At 57.9% G+C, this 19,528-nt stretch overlaps 1 long non-coding RNA gene across 5 annotated transcripts in view; it reads left to right on the top strand.

Moving 5' to 3' along the window:
* The window catches only part of LOC307111462, a 58,327-nt gene that overhangs the window by 37,475 nt on the left and 1,324 nt on the right, over positions 1-19,528 (top strand). For 2 of the 5 annotated variants that reach the window (XR_013814575.1, XR_013814576.1), the window contains exons 4-5: positions 13,999-14,117; positions 14,202-17,400. This is a non-coding gene — a long non-coding RNA (uncharacterized lncRNA). Of the gene's footprint in view, positions 1-13,998; positions 14,118-14,201; positions 17,401-19,528 lie in introns of those variants that run through there. The other 3 variants (XR_013814573.1, XR_013814574.1, XR_013814572.1) reach the window with 3 other exon arrangements.

The following is a 19,528-nucleotide window of genomic DNA, read 5'->3' as shown; positions in this document are numbered from 1 at the left end:
TGAGCCTCAGGTCAGACACCATGCCTTCCAGGCAGCCTTCCCAGGCTGCCCCACCCAAGCCTCTTGCTAGGTCAGGTGCCTCCTTGGGGCCCCACAGTGTCCTGCCCATCTCCCTCACAACACCGGCCACATTGGACTGTGATCACCTGCTTCCCTGGCTGGAACTCCATTAGACTATGGGCTCAGGCAATCTTTGTTGAGTGAGTGGTGGGATGATGAATGGATGGATAGATGGATGGATGGATGGATGGATGATAGATGGATGGATAGATGGATGGATGATGGATGGATGGATGGATGGATAGATGGATGGATGGATAGATGGATGGATGGATAGATGGATGATGGGTGGATGGATGATGGGTGGATGGATGATGGGTGGATAGTTGGGTGGATGGATGGATGGATGGATGATAGATGGATAGATGGGTGGATGGATAGATGGATAGATGGATGGATGGATGGATGGATGATGGATGGATGGATGGATGGATAGATGGATGGATGGATAGATGGATGATGGGTGGATGGATGATGGGTGGATGGATGATGGGTGGATGGATGATGGGTGGATAGTTGGGTGGATGGATGGATGGATGGATGGATGGATGATGGATGGATAGATGGGTGGATGGATAGATGGGTGGATGGATGGATGATGGGTGGATAGATGGATGATGGATGGATGGATGGATAGATGGATGGATGGATGATGGATGGATAGATGGATGAATGGATAGATGGATGGATGGATGAATGGATAGATGGATGGATGGATGATGGGTGGATAGATGGGTGGATGGCTCTTCTCGTGTCTGCACTGACATTGTAACTTGTTCTGGCTCTTTGGGGACCATTCCTCTACCCCCCAACTGAGCTGGCAGAGCCTGGCCAGAAGGGCTGTCCCCTCCTCGCCCCTACCCCTGCCAGTCCATCCCACAGAGCATTCCAGGCTCCTTCTAGAACACTCTTCCCTGAGGCTGCTGCCTTCTCCCGGCCCTAAGTCAAGACCTGGGGCGGTAGGTCCCAGGAATAGGAGAATATGCCAGAGGGGGCAGTTTTCATTCAAATTACAGAAAACCCTATTTCATGTCACATTCATTCCCGCGCACGCAAATACCAGAACCTGCTGCTAAGAGAAAGCAGCGATGATGCCCAAGGGCTCTGCGCCTCTGACTGGGTTAGAATTCCTGAGTGTGGGACCTTGAGGAAACAATCTAACCATTTGTTGCCTCAGTCTACCCATCTGTGAAATAGGAGAGACTGTTCTCTGTCTCCGAGCAGGGACGGGGCTGGGTGGATGGCGCGATCTGACCAGATTCTATCTACTGTCTCTCCGTATACCCTGCCCCACCCTCCACGTCTCTCCCTGCCCCTCTGCGTTGCCAACACTGTGCCCCTTTTCCAGAATGTCCTCTCCCTTCCACTGATTGGTCACATCCATCTTGTCCTGCAAGGCCAGGCCCCGCCTCCTCAGGAGAGTGCGCTGACCGCCCTGGTCCATGCAGGCCTCCCTCTGCTGGCATCGTTCTCAGTGATGGGAGGAGCAGCTGGCACGTGGGGCATCACCATTCATTTGGAGCATTGATTGAGCACCTGCTGTGTGCAGGGCCCTGTGTTGGGGTCAAAACAATGAGTGAGACCTTCAGGGCCCCGTTCTCTGGTTCTGAGGGGTGTCCCACCCTCCTCAGCAGACCAAGGGCTCTTGTAAAAGCTGCTTGTCTGGCCTCTGGGCGGTTCCGTCTCCCTGCTACCTGCCGTCTCTCGGAGGAGGGCGCTGGGACTCGGGTGGGGTGCGTGGTGGAGGAGGACGTTTTCCCACCGGGGCTTGTCCGGGCGATGGGGACGTTCCCAAATTTAAAGTGTGTGTGAAAGTGCTTCTCTTTCTTTCTCATACCTGGTCTCAGGTGAGGAAGGCAGGGCAGGCTGATCATCTTAGAGACAAAGAGACCTGAGACCAGAGAGGGACAGAGACTGCCCACGGTCACACAGCTAGTGGGCTTCACTTGACTCAGGCTTCGTCGCCTGAGAGCCCCACCCCAGAGCCCGGCACGGACATGCCCTTTCCCTTCGGAATCAGCTCCACTGAGGCGCAGGGCAGGGCAGCCCTTCTGAGGGCCCCAGACGTGGTCCCCCTGGTGCCCAGCTCGGACCTGGCATGCGGTGGGAGGGGGTCATTCCAGTGGGGGGAGCCCGAGAGGAGTGTCAGCCGGGAAAGGGCAGCGGCTAACCAGGCTGGGGCTGAGGAGGAGGCTGCCGACATGGAGACAAGGGAGACATTTGTGGGGTGCACCTAGGTCCAGGTTGGACGGGGAGGGGTGTTTGTGGGGTGCGGAGGCCTTGAGGCTCTGAGGGGGCAGCTGAGAGGATATGGAGTCGTTTGCAGAGTGAGGGGCCCTGGCGGAGGAACCGTCTGACCGGGGACACAGCGGGCAGGACAATGAGGAATCCGGTACGTGTGGGGCTCCCGTGGAGGTGGCTGAGACCTAGGGGCGGCGATGACCGCTGGGCCCCCTCCCGGACCCCCCGCCTCCAGGGACACTGGGCCTCGGGGCCTGAGGAGCACACAGGCCTCACTTCCTTCCCGGCAGCTTCCCAGGAAGGCTAACACCCAGGGACTTGGTGGAACCTTGGAATTAATTTCCTTCCAAGTGCAGCCGGGTGTCTGATCGGGTGGGACTCGCATAGAAAGTGACTCATCCGCTTCCTTAGAGGAGGGAGGCCGGCCGGGCAGGAGGGAGGGCTCCGAGGCCCACCTGCGTTCCCACGCCCGCCCCGCTGGCCTGGCGACGCCATTTGGATCAAGCCCCTTAGCGTTTCGCTGCCTCGGTCTCTCCGCCCGTCAGGAAGGGAGAAGATCCGGGTACGAGGGAGGAGGGAGCAGTAGATGCAGGTGGGCCTGATCCCTTAGCAGCAGCAGCCGCCACGTGCTGGCTGTCCTGTCCCCTCGGCGGGAGCTCGGACACAGGACTCTGGGCTTGTCCTCCTGGGCGTCTGACATGTTCCTCATTGGCCGTCCTCTCCCCACGGGGATGGGAGCCCCCGAGGCAGGGAGCTTGTGTGGTTGGTTCCTCGGAGCCTAGAACATGCCTGGTCCGTGCTGGGCGTGTGGGAGAGGAGTGAATGCCTGCCTTCCGTTTGTCTTAAGCTCGGGGGACCGTCGGCTCCTTCCTGTCTGACCCCAGGGCCGTGGACAGTGCCCGGGGCCGCCTTCCCACCCATCAGAGCGAACGCCATGAAGCCTCAGGGCGGGGCTCTCGTGGGGATGAAATGCCACCGTCCGTGCGGGACCCTGGACGCAGCGGGAGCTCAGTGATGTCTGCCCGGAGTGTGAGTGGGGTTCACCCCCACCCCGATGTTGGCGAGGCTTCAGGCTGACCATGTTGCAGCTGTGCCTCTGTCCCTTCCAGCGAGACGAGAACGGACGGGCCCCACTGGGCTCGGGAGGGCCCCGCGGCGCCCGGAGCCGAGGAACGGCGTGGGTGTGCGTGTGAGAGGGAGCGGCTCCCACGGGGCTCTGCGGGCCGGGCGGCCTCCGTGCACGCGGCAAAGGGCTGTGAAATGGACGAAGCGCTTCCTCTGCCTCTCACACCGGTCTCCCTCGCGGAGGGCGGGACGGGGCGCGTCGGGTTACCGGCCCTTGTCAGAGAAGCCCCGTGGATGCCCAAGGTCAGGCAGCTGCCCGAGGTCAGGCAGCCAGTGGGTGGACAGAAGCCATGTTTCCTCTCCCCTCCCCTCCCCCCTCAAGCGGGGCAGCAGGGGCGGGTCCGAGGGGAGGGCTTGCTGCCCCTCCAGCTGGCCCGTCGTCTGTCGGGCGCACAGGGCCCGGAGCCGCGGCAGCGCCCGGGAAGGAGAGACGGGCCATTGGAGCCGACGTTCTGAGACTTAGCTGTCCCTCCCAACGGAGACCTGGGGGCACCCCGCTTCCTCCCTGTCCTCTCCCCGCACACTCAGACCTCAGCCTGTGGGTTCTATCCACGTGGGCCCACATCTCTCCATCCCGTGGCCACCATCACCCCACACAGCGGCCTGAGCGACGGTGTGGAGCGGACACCAGGGCGCGCCCAGCCCTCCTTCACCCCCAGTGGCCTCTGTCCCCGGCCTGCAGGCTCCGGCCTGACCCCCCTGGCCTCACTGCCCTGCCCCACACCCCTGCCCAGCACCCCAGCCACGCCTGCCTTCGGTCTGGCCCCCACCTCGGGGCTGCGCGCTGGTGGTCCCACCCCCTGACATGCTTTTCCACGTGCTCCGCGTGGCTGGTCCTCAGCCCGAGGCCTCCTCGGGGGCTCCCTCCCCATCAGGGTCCTTAAAGTAGGTCCCTCCCGGTGCTTGCTGTTCTGTGCGGTCACCCACAGTGTGTCTGCCTTCTCTGACCCGCTCTCCTCCCTCCCTGTCTTTCTTCGCTTCCTCCGCGGCTGCCTCTCCTACCGAGAGAACCTTCCAGGAGGCAGGGACCGGGGATCTTTGTCATCCTTGTGCATCCGCCCCCTCACCAGGGCCGGGCCCTCAGCAGCTGCTCGAGGCATATTTTTTGGAGAGAGAAACACATTTGTGCATGAAGTCGTGATGCAGCGGACTTCCTGGGGTTGGCTGAGCGTTCCGAGCGACCGGGCCTGCGAGCCCTGGGCACGCCGCTCCCGGCACGGGGTCGGGGCTGAACGACGGTGGCTCGTGCCACCCACCCCACGTCCCGAGTCCCACCACGCCTGGCACAGCTCGGCAGTCAGCCTGCTGAATGCGGGATGAGAGGGTTACCAGACGGAGGAATAGGGTTAGAGTCGCTGTGTTCAGCCATTGTTTTGTTGCCTAGGAACCGCCACCCCCACCTCCCGAGGTGGTTGACTTTGTTGGGGGAAAACAAGCAGCGAATGCTGGTCCCAGGAAGAACAGCCCTCACCGCCAGCAGATGGGGAGAGGGGCTGGGGGGAGGGGGGGGTCAGCTCTGTAGGACCCAGAGCTGGTCCCCTGTTTGGGCAGAATTAAGATTCACAGCGATTTCCCTGCTGCCCACACTTACAAAGGAGCTGAGCATAAGCAGTGCTAACTTCTGTGCCGTGGCTCCGAGGGGTTGAAGGATGGGGCAGACAGGACCGGACGCGGGCTGTCCGGCTGCTCCAGGGCCCGTGGGCTGGCTGCAGAGCAGCCTGGGCCCCCAGAGGTCCCCAGAGGGCCCTGCGGCCCCCGAGAGCACCCGGGGCAGGGTCTCTGTGGGTGTTGGGGTCAAACTTAGATCCTAAGGCCCAGTACGGCTCTGCTTTGCTCCCACCTCGGGCTCCTTTGGATGTCCATCTGGCTCCCTCCTCCTGTCCCAAGGTGACTTCTTGAACGTTCCACCTTGGCCCGTGGCTGGGGAGGGGGGTGGAGCCCAGGTTCAAATCCGTAACCCAGGTTCAAATCCCGCCTCCCGTTCTTAGGAGCCATTCCCCCTTAGATGGCTGCTGAACTCCCCTGAGCTCACTTTCCTGTGAAATGGGGACAGGAACGATTGTTCTTTCCGAGCGTGGTGAGCGTTTCATGGGGCGGCATCTCTGGGGTGCTTGGCACGGGCCCCACTGGGGTCCCGGGTGCCTTCTGAGCTGGTAAGGCTCTTGCTCTGGAGGAGGAAGGAGTGGGGGCTCCCTCTCTGGAGCTGGGTCCCGGATGGGGTGTAGCGTGAACAGGAACCCAGGAGTTCTGGGGCCCCTGGGGCGGGGGTCACCAAACCAAGGCTCCACATTCAGAAAGGCTGTTTCCCCCGCGGGATGCTGGAAGAGCCTCCCCCGGCCAGCAGCAGCAGCATCAATGGCAGCGAGAGTAACAACGACACCAGACTCTGCCTTGTGCTGTCTGAGCTCCTTACCAGACTGACTGTCACCCTCACAGTGGCCCTGTTTTTATTTTAGTCGGGAACACTCACACGCAGGGAGCTGGGGGGACTGGGCCGAGGCCACCCTGTTGGTGCACGCTGTGGGGGAGGGGCAGGCTGGAACCCAGAAGTCCGGCTCCCACGTCTGTGCTCTTGACTTTCCACCTGGCTGACTTCTTTTGTCCATTTCCTCCCTCCTCCCTGGGTGGAGGTCACCTGCCCCCCCCCCTTCCTTTGCCCGAGGGCATCTGCCTCAGAGCAGGATGAAAGGCGGGCGTGGTGAGGGACTGAGCACGATGGGGTTGGGGGGCTATGATACCGGGTTTCTCTCGCTCGTTCTGCCTGGTGGAGGGCTGTCTGTGGCTGCAGGGGAGATGGGGCCAGGGCTTACTAGCAGTGGGGCTTGGCATTCCCTGCTCACCTCATCCCAAAGCATCCAGACCTTCCAGGAGGATTGACAACTCTTGGCCCCTCCTCCCTGCAGGCCTCCCTGACCAGGCCACGCCTCTTAGCTCCTAGGTTGGCAAGCAAGTCAGGGCTCTGGAGGCCCAGGTTGAAGTCCTGCCTGTGCACGTCTATGAAAAGCCCACCGCTAGCACCACACTGACCGGCGAGGACTGAAAGCTTCCCCTCTACGGTGGGGAGCAAGCCCGGTGCCCGCTCTCACCACTCCTATTCGGTATTGTCCTGGGGGTTCTAGACCGGGCCGTTAGGCAAGAAAAAGAAATAGAAGTCCTTTAGGAAGGAAAAGTAAACCTATGTCCGTGTGCAGATGACACAATCTTGTTTCTAGGAAACTAGAAGGGATCCACTAAAAAACTGAGTAAATGAGCAAGGCTGCCGATATAAGATCACCATACAGAAATCAGTTGTATTTCTATACACTTGCAATGAACATTCTGAAAATGAAATTATAAGAAAATAATTGCATTTACATTTGCATCCCAAAGAATAAAATGCTTCAGAATAAATGTAACAAAATAACTGCAAGATTTGCATACTGAAAACTATAAAGTGTTGTTAAAAGGAATTACAAGAAGACCTAAACAAGCGGGTGAACATTTCTAACCCATGCTCACGGATTAAAAGACAATGTCGTTAATGGTGGCAATGCCAACCAAAGTGATCTATAGGTTTAATGCCACCCCTATCAAAATTCCAATTGGCATTTTAGCAGAAATTGACAAGCTGATCCTAAAATTTACACAGACATGTGAGAGACTCTGAATAGCCAAATGATCTTGAAAAAGAAGAACGAAATTGGAGAACTCATACCTTCCGACTTCCAAACTCACTACACGGCCAAAGGAATTGAGACTGTGTGGCACTGACCTAAGAACAAAGAAGATCAAAGGAATAAAATTGGGACTCTAGAAGTAAACCCATACATTTATGTTAAATTAATTCTTGACGAGGCTTCCAAGACCAGTCAATGGGGAAAGAATAGTCTTTTCAACAAATGGTGTGGACAACTGGATAGAATGAAGCTGGATCCCTACCTCATGCCATATACAAAAGTTAACTTGAAATGACTCATAGGCTTAACTGTAAGAACTGAAACTACAAACCTCTTAGAATAAAACATAGGAGTAAATTTTTGTGACCTTGGATTAGGCATATCACACTAAAAGCACAGAGACAAAAGAATAAATGGATCAATGGGGCTCCTTCAACATTTATTACGTTGTGCTTCAAAGGACACCAAGAAAATGAAAAGGCAGCCCACCGAATGGGAGACAAATTTTGTAAATCACATATCCGATAAGGGATTTGTGTCTGGAATAGATAGAGAACTCTTACAACCCAAGGATAAAAGACACATGACCTAACTGAAAGGTGGGCAAAGGATTGAACAGACGTTTTTCGGAAGACATACAGATGGCAACAAACATATGAAACGATGCTGAACGCCACTAGTCATTAGGGTAATGCAACTCAAAGCCACAATGAGATCTCACTGCATCCCCACAAGGATGGCTAACATTTTAAACAAAGATGGACAATAACAAGTATTGGCGAGGGAGAGAAACTGGACCCTCATACAGTGCTGGTGGGATTGTAAACTGGCGCAGTAACTTTGGAAAACGTGCCTCCTCACCGTGTTAAACACATGACCCACCAATTCTCTACCCCAGAGAATTAAAACCATATAGTCACACAGACACTCGGACACAACTGTTCACAGCAGCGTTATTCAGAAGAGCCAATACCTGAGAACAGTTTCAATGTCCATCAACTGATGAATGGATAAGCATTGGATATCCTGATTGGCAGGTCATACCTGATTGGCTGGTGGGCGTGGCTTGTGGGTGTAGCAGAGGTACAGTCAATTTGCATATTACTCTTTTATTAGATAGGATTCTATGCAAAGCCCAACCCAAAGAGTCCAGGTTACTCTCAGGGACAGACAAAGTATGGTGCACTCTTTCAATGGAACATGAGTTGGCAATCAAAAGCAGCACAGTGCCGACGCATGCTGTAACATGGACGGACCTTGGAAATATTATGCTGAGTAAAAGCAGCCAGTCACAAAAACCCACATATTTTATGATTCCTTCATATGAGATATCCAGACTAGGCAAATCCAGAGAGAGAAGCAGGTGGGTGGTTGCCGGGGGCTGGAGGGAGGGCAGAACGGGGGTGTCGGCTGGTGGATACAGGGCCCCTTTTCGGAGTGAGGACGTGTTCTGAAGTTGGGTATGGACATCATAGTCGCACAACTCTGTGAATATACTGAAAACCATCGAACCGCACACTTTGAAAGGGTGGATTTTATGGTACGTGAATTATTATATCTCAACGAAACAGTTCTTTTAAAAGGAAGGCGCCCAGTTTCCAGTCCACAGGAAGTGTAGGGATAGAGAAACAAGCGGAGTGACACCAGGAGGAAGCACACAGACAAGTCCAGGGTGGGACATTCAGCGGCACAGCTGGCTCGGTTTCTTCACCACGTCAGTGGCATGAAGGTAAATTTTTAAAAGTGTAACGGGACGTAACAACCGAATGTCACGTGTAGATCTTACATGGACCCCAACCAAACCATCGCCTGGAAACGGCATTGAGAGGACAGCAAGGAGACTGGGTTCTGCGCTGGGAGGTAGGTGACGGCCCGGCTGGCTGTTGGTTTAGCCAGGTACACTGAGGACGCCGTGGCTGTTCGAACACGTCCGTGAACTTGGAGGGAAACTGAAGTGTGGGAGACGCAATGACGTGTCAGGATTGGCTTTAAATCTGCTGCGACGGGACAGATAAAGCTGGCGTGGCAAATCTCAATGGTTATTGATTTGAATGATGGGATATGGTAATATATTATCATCTATTTACTTTTGTGTATTTTTGAAAACATTCCTAATCAAAACCTTTTTCATGTTTTAAAAAAACCCTGCGTGTGTGGCGTCCGGCAGGCCACCTCTCCGGAGCTGGGATTGCGCATCCGTGAAATGGGAGTGGTGTCCGTCCCATTTTGCAGATGAGGAGACTGAGGCTCAGAGAGGCGGCATGAACTGCCCAGGTCTCTCGGCCCGCACTGGAGAGTCAGGATTAGAATCCCAAACTAGTTGGCTCCGAACCTTGGCTGTCACCTCCTTGTTTTCCTGGGGTGGCTGTCCTCAGCATTTGTCACCTCTACAGTGTGTGTGTGCGTGTGTGTGTGTGTGCGTGTGTGTGTGTGTGTGCGTGTGTGTGTGCGTGTCACCTTGGGGCCCATCTGAGGCCATCCTGAGGCCCGACCCGAGGTGGAGTCTGTTTTCTTTCCCGAGCAGCACAGTGGCCTCCGGGGCGTCCTCTGGGCTGCAGCTCCCGCACAGGCCCCTCAGTCCACCCTGCCCTCGGTCACCCTCTGCCCTGACTCCAAGCGTCCAGGAGCCAGCTCGGCGGCCCAGGCAGCCGGACAATGGGCCCTTTGGAGGCTGGGCCAGAGCCTCGGTCTCGGCTGTGGGCTGTGGCCAGGGCCACCACAGAAGGCCGCTTGTGGCCGGCCCCGGGCTGCAGCCAGAAATAGGTCCTGCCGGGCACCGGGCTCTTGCGCACCCGCCCTGGGCGTGGCCTGGGAGCGCGGGTATTTGCAGAGCTGAGGGGAGGAGACCTTCGCCAGGAAAGCAGGTCTATTTTGGGGCCTTTGGGAGGCCGGGAGGAAAATTGACCCCGGCCCTTAGCGTCCACCTTCAGCCCATCCGGTGAGTGCAGGGGCCAGGAGCACAGGCGCTGGGTTCAGATCCTGACTCTGCCCCGCCCGCTGTGTGCCCTGCGTGCTGCGTGGCGGGTCACTTCCCTCTCTGTGCCTCACTTTGCTCATCTGTATGATGGGGACAGATGGTGACAATCCTCCATGGGGTGTGAGGATTCCGGATGATGCGTGCATGGAGCCTCCAACCGTCCGTGATCCTAATGTGCCTGTTCCTAAAGTGCTTCCCCTCTCCCTCCCCCAACCGCCTGGGGGCGTTTCCTGCCCCTGGGGTCTCATCAGCCCCAGCCCGGCAGGCCAGGCTCTGCAGGGGCTGGCTTGGTCACACATTTGCATCACCCTGTTTGGGGGAATGAAAGCACTGGAGACCTGGGCAGAGGCTCACAAGCCCCTGCGCTGGGCAGCCCCCTCCCCACCCCCCTGCCCTGCCGGCTCCCTGCTCCCTGGGTTCCGTCTTTCCCTCCTGGGCTGGCCCTGCAGGAGTCCCGCTCCGAGCTGGTGGTGGGCGTGGCCTTGGCCTCAGCAGGGTGATGGGGCGCTGGCTGGGCGCTCTCCCTGTGGCTCATACACAGGTTCAGACCCAGGTTCGAATCGGAGTCATACGGGCGCCGGAGGCCCTGGGAGAGGGAGAGATGGGAGTCCTGTGTATCTAGCTCTGGAAGCTGGGACCAGGCCCCCCTCCCGCCCCCCGGACGTCCTTGGAGCTATTTTTATGTGCTGCTGGAAGCCAGGATTACAGCCAGAGCCAGAGGGGGAGGTTTCCCGGGCGCGGGGGTCTGGCCCAGGGGAGCACGGCCATTCCCAGCAGACCGGTGGCCAGACGCGCACTGTGGGGGGAGGAGCCTGGCCCCCGCCCCCCTCGGGCCTGGAGGTCACTGTTGACTGGTCTGCGACTGGCAGGCTCAAAAGTGAGGACTGAGAGAGGCTGTGCTGAGGGTGTGTTGTCCTGGAGTCCTTGAGGCCTGCGTGAAAGTCCAGAACGCTCCTGCAGTTCAGCAATCCATCCGTCCACCCGTCCACACCTCAGACCTCCGCTCATCACGTGTTTGACCAGGATCTCCTCGGTGCTGGCAGGGATCACCCACAAACACACAGCCCTGCTTCTGAGGAGCTTCACGGGCCAGCGCAGACCTCCCCCGGCTCCCACTGTCCACTGGAGACGGTGGAGTCTCACACTGTGGCAGAGGCAAGCCTCCCCTCACCCACCCCGAGGCCTCCCCAAAGGGATCCCGGCCTTGCCTGGCCAGCTCTCCCTCTGCCCCCTGCGGAGAGCTCTCTCCCGCTCTGGTACCGAGGGGGCAGGACTGCAGGTGCGGCAGAGGGGCAGGGGGCTACACAATGTGGGGAGAGCAGGGAGGACACAGAGAGCTGGGGTCCCTGAGGCTGACTCGGGCTGTATAATGAGGAACTGAGTGAGCAGAGAGAGGGCAGGAAAGCCACGTGCGGGGCTGCAGGGGAGGGCTCCCGCGTGGGCGTGGGGCCTGGGGCCTGGGGCCTGGGGCCCGAGCGCTGGACGGAGAGGGCAGGGCATTGAGCAGCATTGCTGAGGGTCAGCCGTCGGACACTCCTTGATATTCTTTGCAAGACAAAACCTGTTGGAAGTACCCGTGACTGATTTGTGGTTGCTGTCCCACGCTTCTTTTAACGAGGCCCTCAAGGGCCAGGGCCACACAGGCCCCCGGAGCCCCTCGGTGGCATGTGTATGGCTTACAAGGCCTTCCGGGAGCTGTCTGCCCCGTTTTTTAGCTTTATTGGTCATCTCTCCCCTTTTCCTTCCCCACCTCCTCATCTAACCTCACCTTCCGGCCTGACCTTGTTCCATGGCCCCGCTGTGACTTCGGCCGGAACCCACCCCCGCCCCACACCTGGCTGTTTCCACGTGTTGGGTCTCCTGGGCTCTCTGTTCCCACGCCTCGGTCACCGGCCTCAGCACGCACTGACGGCTCCCCTCTTGGTTCCTGCATTGGAATGATTCTAGTGCGGTCCTAGAGAGAAGGGTATAGAGTTAGTGCCCGGTGAGTGTGGCCAGTCTGTTCACACTCAGCGAAACACAGACAGATAGCCAGTGTCCCGGGAAATGATGCTGCCCGGCCACTGTCTCTCGGGTTCACAACAAACCACAGATTAATCCATTAAAAACGTTCACTGGGCACCTATTATGCGCCAGACTGTCTGTGGGGGCTAGTGTATATTTAATGGAGCTCCAGTGTGCAATCCAAACCCTAACCAACACCAAACCTCAGCCCAACCCTCAGCCCAATGCCAACCCTAATCTTGAACCCAATACTAACCCTCATCGAACCTCAACCCTGTCCTAGCCCAAACTCAACACCCTTAACCCAAACCCAACCCTAACTGAAAACTTGACATCTAACCCAAACTCAACCCTAACTCCAAATCCAAACCCCAACCCTAACCAAAACTCAACATCTAACCCAGAGCTCAACCATAGCCCCAAACCCAACCTTAACTGAAAACTTGACATCTAACCCCAAACCCAACCATAACCCCAAACCCAACCCTAACTCCAACTCCAAACCCAATCCTAACTCCAAATCTAAACCCAACCCTAACTAAAACTCAACATCTAACCCAGAGCTCAACCATAGCTCCTAACCCAACCCTAACCCAAACCCAAACCCAACCCTAACCAAAACTCAACATCTAACCCAGAGCTCAACCATAGTCCCTAACCCAACCCTAACCCAACCCTAACCCAAACCCAAACCCAACCCTAACCAAAACTCAACATCTAACCCAGAGCTCAACCATAGTCCCAAACCCAATCCTAACCCCAAACCCAAACCCAACCCTAATTCTAACCTTTGTGTCAAAATCTTCCCACAGGCGTGCGTCTCCTTTATGTCAGTCAGTGGAGCGCTCTGAGCAATGTGATTCCGCGTGATCCAGTGCCTTCAGCCTGGAAAAGGCAGAGGGCAGGTGGGACCAGATCTAGGAAGAGCCGAACCAAGGGGACAACCTGGGAAAACGGGGTGTGTGTTTCACTGTGAGTCCCCGGGAGCTATTTTGTGGTCATTTTCTAAAACCCAGTCCTCAGCCGGGCCTCCTCCCTCAATGGCCTCTGGGCCACAGAGACCCTCTCCTTCTGAGAATGCCCCAAGCCTCAGGTCGCCTGCACGCTGTTCCCTTTGCCTGGAACACCTTTCCTCTCCTCCTCACGGCGAACTCCTGCTCCATCCTCGGCCCCTGTGAAATGCCGCTTCCTCGGGGAGGCCCACCCTGCCTGCTCTCCCCCACGCGTGTAGTTGATTCCCTTCATTCTCTCAGCTCCCGCATTTCCTCTCGGGACATTCATGGATGTTTGTGGCCACATGTTTGTTTCTTTCTTTAATGTCTGTCTGCCCAGCCAGATGGGGAAATCTTTCAGGGCAGGGGCTGTGTTCTGTCCACTCCTGTCGCCCCAGGACCTAGCACAGCAGCTGGCACACCGCAGACCCACGGGAGACGTTGTTGAATGAATGAATGACTGCATTTTTCACTTCTTCATACAAGTGAAAGAAACATTCCTGCTAATCAATGCTGCTGGCTAGGGGAGGCCTGTCCCAGGCCCCGTGCTGAGCCCGGGGGAGGCCGGGAGGGAGGAGCTGGGTCTCTCCCAGCAGTTTGCCACTGTTTCTGCTTCCATTGACCTCTTCCCACGTCCCTGGAACCAGCACGTTTTCGGAGAATCCGTTTCCTCATTTCGTATTCTCCACCATCCTGAGTGGGAGGCCAGCAGGTACCATCCTCACTGTTTTACAAGACACTCTTGCCCAGAGAGGCACAAACACTGTGTGGGTCACCTGAGCGGTTGGTAGCAGTGCCCAGACCGCGTTTCTTGCCACTAGCTCTTGGCACCTAACCTTCCTTCCTTCCTGCCCCTCCTCCTGGGGGTGCTCAGCTCGGTGTCTGCCTCCAGGAAACTGGAATCCTGACGGACTCCTGGACCACCTTCCCATTCTGTTGACAGGCACACTGAGGCCAGCGTTGAGACCGACCTTGGGCAAATCAGTCAGAGTTCATCACACTAGGAGCCTCCGACGGACAGGGCCGATTCTTCACACCCAGATGGGTCCTCCTTCCTGAAACGTCAGGGTCACGCGTTGTCACGGGGTCACTGCTGCTCGTTGGCATGTGTGTTTGCATGTTCATTTCTTTAATGTCTGTCGGCAGGCTCGGGCGCAGTGCCTGTCATCTCACTGGGGCTTTGCAGCGACTCCGTTTAGCAGATGAAGAAACCGAGGCACCGGAGGTGCAGTTATTTGCACAGGCACCCGGCTAAGTGCCCTGGCAGGACCTGAACCCACGTCTGCTGGACTCCGGAATCTTAACCTTATACTTAAAGGCGAAGGAAACCCCAGGAGCGACGAGGAAACGCTGAACGGCGCGGTTCAGGTGATGATGGCCAGAGCACCCAGGGCGCTGCGGACCCTCCAGGGTCCCGCCCTTGTGACCGGCCCCGCCCTCCGTTTTCTGACGTTGCGGCCCCGCCCCGCCCCGCCCCGCCCCGCCCTCCAGCTCCGGCCTCGCTCGGCTCCGCCCCCGCAGACTGTGCGGGCCTCCCATTGGCTGCCGTTTCCATGGTTACGCGGGGCTGGCTGAGCTGCCAGCTTCCCGACACGTGTCCCCCGGAGCCGCTCGGAATTTGACAGGGGACCATGTGCGCGGCAGCGCGGGAGCCAGACAAAGGGCCGGGGGAGGCGGGGGACGAAGCCGGCGGAGAGGCCGTGCGGCCCGGGCGGGGGAGAGAGAGGCCTGCGCCCCTCCTGCGACAGGGCCCCCCCCCACGCCCGCCTTCTGTATTTTGAAGGGAAGAAACAACAATAAAGAATTGCCGTGGGAAGCGGGGTGGGAGAGGTTCTCAGCCAGTCCCGCCGGCTCCCCCTCCTCCAGAAGTCCGGTCCGCGGGCGTCTTTTCTCACCTGAGAGCTCAGGGTCCTTGTTTACGCCCCGGGCTTCTTCCCAGCCTTGACCTTGGTCCCCCGGCTTTAAATCCTCCTTCTCCGGCGCGTGCAGGAAGCGAAAGCTTATCAAGCGTGGTTGTTTTGGTGCTTGAGAAAATGAGACCCAAGGAATTGTGGGGGATCTCAGCACCCAGCCATCCTATAACAAGCTATGCACCCCCCCAAGTGTGATGATAGAACAGGCCACCCCCCTTCACTGGGGCCCCGGACTCTGTGTCCAGCGGGGGGCCTGGGCTGGGATGCTCAGGTCAGTAGATAGATCTCGCCTGTTCCACATATTTATCCTCCCGTGGCCGCTCATGGTTGGTGGCATCGCCAATGGCTTTGTATTAGGTTGAACCATGGGAACTTGCCAGCAAAATCCGGCCACTTTGACCTACAAAAGTTGCAATTGCCTGTGATTGAAGCCTTGGCCAGACTCTCCTTCCCTGCAGATCCCCGCCGTCAGGAACCATCAACGCGCCTGCCAGGGAGGGAGGCTGCAGATGGTGGTAATTTCCTGGGACTCTCCTCTCCTTTATCGCCTTGGCAATGAACCCTTCCAGGCCCGGCGGATTCTGTGTTGGGTGAGTCTGCGCGTGGATGCTAATGCAGCTCCCACGGGTTAGCCAATTTCTCCAATTTCCGATTGTTCTCCGATTTCTTCACGTCCTGGTGAATTACCTTCATGCATCATGTCTCAGAGCAGCGCGGGAGGTGACCGCTCGTTGAGCTGGTGTAGAGTAGCTGTTAAGAGCAATGAATCTGGCATCAAACAGCCCCCAGTGCGTGCTCAGTAAACGCCTGCGGAGTTATGGGAAACAGATTGGAGCTTGAGTCACGGCTCTGCTATTTATGGGCTTGGAGACCTTGGGCAAGTTACGGTCTCTGAGCCTCAGTCTTCTCATCTGTAAACTGGGTCGGCCATGTACCCACCTGACCAGCTGAAGGGAGATGATGGAGGCAAAGGGCTTGCTTGGCCTGGGGCTGCGCCCACAGGAGCTTCGCTGCAGTTCGGGCTGATGGTGGCGGCGTCCCTGAGCCGGGTCCCCCCTCTCTCTCCTCTTCCTGGTCTAAACATCTCTAACCTGGCTTCCCCACCGACCTCTTTCCCTCCAGCCCCCTCCTACCTTCATCCAAGGATTGATCTGTGTCCCTGTCCGTGTTCCCAACACCTTCTACTCAGAGCCTTGCAGGAGCTCTTCATGCATCGCCTCTTGAGGGACATCCAGGCTCCTCCCGGGCATCCCAGGCCCTCCGGGTCGGTCTCACCAGCCACATTGCCAGCCTTGTCTCTGGTGACTCTCCTGCACCTCAGCCAGACGTGTCCCTGCGGTTTCTGCCCCCGACCCCACCCAGCTTGCCGGTTTCTTGCTCTTCCCCAGCGGCCCCTCCCCCCCAGGATGCCTGGGCCTCACCGAGTGAGATGATGATAGCCAACGAACTACTATCCAGTAAACGGAACGACAGGTGTTGGCGAGGAAGTGCAGACACTGGAACCTTGTGCATTGCGGGTGGGGATGCAAAACGGGCAGCTGCCGTGGAAACTGAGTGGCGGCTCCTCAACAGGCCACACCTCGAATGACCATATGGTCCAGCAGCCCCACTTCTGGGTCTTTACCCAAAGAATTGAAAGCGGGGTCTGGAAGAGGTATTTGTACCCCCAGGATCGCGCAAACACAGCACGATTCTACTTATAGGAAGTGCCTAGAATAGTCCGATGTATCGAATTAGAAGGTGGAATGGGGATCGTCAGGGCTGGGAGAGGGGAGAACGGGAGGCTGCGGTGCAAAGGAGACGGTTGGGGAAGATGAAGGATCTGGAGACGGATGGTGGTGGTGGCGGGCGGCACAGCAGTGTGAGCGTGCTGCATAGCAGTTAACTGTGCACTCCAAGATGGTGACGGTGGTAAATGTTGTGTTAGATGGGTTTTACAGTTTGAAAAAATACAACTTGGAAGACTGCCTTTGCCTGAAGCCACCATCAAGGGATGTCCTTGCTCAGTGGGACAGAGGGCCGCCTGCACCGAGGCCTCCAGTCCGGCCCCAGGAACATTCCCCGCCCTCCCCTCCCTCCCCTCCCCGAGCCCCCACTGCAGCATCGGCAGAAACCCCTGATGAGCAGGGCCACTCTGAACTCGTCCTCCCCTTACCGGCCCTCTCCTTGCTGTTTTCTGAAATCCTGTCCTCCAGAGACATTTCAGACCCGCCCTCCCTGCCACCTCCACGGCCGCGCCTGGGTCCTGGCCTCGCCAGTACCGACGGCCTCCCCCCTCGGGAGCCTCCATCTGCAGCCTCCCATGTCCTGACTCCTGCATCTTCTCCTCCTGTCTTTCCACACACTCCCTCTGTGACTTTGATTCCCATAATTCTTTGTCCCCTGCAATCTTTGATTCCCTTTTCCTTGTATTCCCCGCTTCCCCCCCTGCCCCCCCCCCCCCCGCCACTCCTGCTCTTCTCACTTGGGTTACAGTCTAGTCGTCTCTGTTGCGTACACCCTCAGCCCCCTGCCCTCTCTCTGTTCCTAGCCAAAGGGCATATCCCTGGCCTAACCCTCAGCCCCCACACACCTCCCAAGGTTGGGTCCCAAGTCGTGCCTCCCTGCCTGCTGAGCACAAGCCTGCCCGCTCACAGCACAGGGAAGCCCCGTGCTTCTTCTCAGGTCAGAGCTCGTGGAATCGTCCTTGACTCCTGCCTCTCATCTCCATCCAGACCAGCATCTGATTCAGAGGCACATCTGGAGCCTGGCCCCTCTCCAAGTCCCCCGGGACCCCCTGGCCAGCCGCCACCCCGATCCTGTATGAACCGTCTCCCTGCGTCACCCTCCTTCCCCTTCGTCCCCTCTCCGCACGGAAGCCCAAACCATCCTTTTAAAATGCAAGTCCAATCGTCTCTCACTGGCTCAGCGTCCTCCAGGGCTTTCATCACAGGCAGAGGAAGGTCCGGAGTCCTTGCCGGCCCACCAGGCCCCACCTGACCCTCCTCTGTTACTGGCTGACCCCTTCTGAGCCCCTGGGGCCAGGGCTGTGGAGGTGGCCATGGCAGGGACCGCACATAGGCCACGAGTGGTACAACCTTGATGAATGAGTAGGGACAGGTGCCCGCTCTGGCCCGCCCCTGGCCACTGCCCCGCCCCCTTGACCAGGTGCAGCCTCTAAAGCTGTTCCCTCTGGTGACCAACGCCCCTCAGCAAAGGGGGTGCCCCCAGGCCCACACGCACCTGTGTGAATCTCCTCATGTGGTCCCGGTCACCTTCCCAGGTCTCTCCCTTCACATCCCCATCAGGTGGGCACGCCCCGTCATGAACACGCCCCTCTTGGAGCCAACCAGGTGCCCGGAATGCTGGCAATCTGCAGGGAGCCCCGGTGCGGGAGTAGGTCCCTCAGGCCCCGCCCCTCTGCTTTGAGGAAGGGGAGGTCACTTGTCGGGTCTGAGGGGCAGGGTCCAGGGATTCAAACTCCGAGCGTGTGCGGGACTCAGGGCCCATCGCCACGTGCTACCCCCGATTGTCACAGCCTTGCTTCCCATCACTCCCACGTGACATTGCACCAGGAGCCGAACAGAAATAGAGCTGCAGGGATGGGTTCCAATCTGCAGACTAGATGGAGTTCACGATAGAAACGTTCAGTTTTAAGTTTCTTTACTTGAAATGTTCTCACATGTTTAGCACCTGCCAATATTGGTGCGTGACATTCAGGGACGACGAACTGCGGTCCCCTACCCCAACGTGATCTCCCTATCCCCGGCTGCGTGGGCTTCCCACACAAGTGAGTGGAAGTTTGCTCGGTGCTCCTGCCCTGCCTCTTCTGCCGAGGAGGAGATGGAGGCCCAGAGAGGGGGAGCCACTTGCCCACAGTCACACAGCCGGTGCAGGTGGAGCTGAGGCCCGAACCCAGGTCTGGGTGGCACGAAAGGCCCTGCCCTGCCCACCACCCTCTTCGCTGGCCCCAGGGCCCTTGGATGTTTTAGGCCAGTGGTCGGCAAACTCATTAGTCCACAGAGCCAAATATCAACAGGACAACGATTGAAATTTCTTTTGAGAGCCAAATTTTTTAAACTTAAACTTCTTCTAACGCCACTTCTTCAAAATAGACTCGCCCAGGCCGTGATATTTTGTGGAAGAGCCACACTCAAGGGGCCAAAGAGCCGCATCTGGCTTGTGAGCCTCAGTTTGCCAACCACGGTTTTAGGGGAACACGTCCCCATTTCCACCTGTATTTGGTGTGTTCGCCCTTGCCTGGCAGGCGTTCTGCCCTAGGGAGTCCTGAGAGGGGGGTGGATCTCCTGGTCCGAACCACTGCCTCTCACACCTGCGTGCGCATCAGAGTCACCTGGGTCCTGTTAAAGCACAGACAGCGATGCGCCCGAGTGTCTGGTCCACAGGTCTGGGCGCGATCCTGGGCGATACTGATGCTGCCGCCCCAGGACCAGGCTGAGAACCGCGGTGCACACAGCCAGCTACGTGGTCCTGGCTGGGACGGGCAGAAACCACGCCCTCGGCATCCTCAGGAGCTGACTCGGCCCTGGGAGGAAGGACGCAGGACATCAGCAAATGGGC

The sequence above is a fragment of the Cnephaeus nilssonii genome (genome assembly GCF_951640355.1).
Source record: "Cnephaeus nilssonii genome assembly, chromosome: 14".
Lineage (NCBI taxonomy): Eukaryota > Metazoa > Chordata > Mammalia > Chiroptera > Vespertilionidae > Cnephaeus > Cnephaeus nilssonii.
The sequence above is the reverse complement of the archived record's forward strand: the minus strand, read 5'-3'. Positions and strand labels throughout refer to the sequence as shown.